General features: G+C 59.6%; 1 protein-coding gene across 1 annotated transcript in view; it reads right to left on the bottom strand.

Annotated features, from left to right (window-relative positions):
- Positions 1 to 411, bottom strand: part of LOC104537178 (pre-mRNA-splicing factor SYF1-like) — a gene marked incomplete at both ends in the record, with an annotated part of 5,548 nt that overhangs the window by 3,577 nt on the left and 1,560 nt on the right. The window lies entirely within an intron of this gene.

The raw sequence follows: 411 nt of genomic DNA, 5'->3' as shown, positions 1-411 counted from the left end.
CCCCATTGACCCCAATGACCCCAATGTCCCCAACATCCCCAATGACCCCCATTGTCCCCACAACCCCCCACTGTCCCCAATGTCAATGTCTCCAATGCCTCCCAATGTCCCCCATTGCCCCATTGTCCCTCAATGTCCCCATGCCCCCAGTGTGCCCCATTGTCCCCAATGTCCCCAATAGCCTCCTTGTTCCCTATGTCCCCACGACCCCCCATTGTCCCCAATGTCAATGTCCCCAATCCCTCCCAATGTCCCCCAATGCCCCAAATGTCCCCCAATGCACCCATTGTCCCCCATGCCCCCAATGTCCCCAATATCCCCAATGCCCCCAGTGTCCCCCATTGTCCCCAATGCCCCCCATGTTCCCACAAGCCCCCGATATCCTCGCTGCTCCCAGTGTCCCCCAGTGCC

The sequence above is a fragment of the Mesitornis unicolor genome, unplaced genomic scaffold, assembly GCF_000695765.1.
Source record: "Mesitornis unicolor isolate BGI_N332 unplaced genomic scaffold, ASM69576v1 scaffold13112, whole genome shotgun sequence".
NCBI classification, from domain to species: domain Eukaryota; kingdom Metazoa; phylum Chordata; class Aves; order Mesitornithiformes; family Mesitornithidae; genus Mesitornis; species Mesitornis unicolor.
The sequence above is the reverse complement of the archived record's forward strand: the minus strand, read 5'-3'. Positions and strand labels throughout refer to the sequence as shown.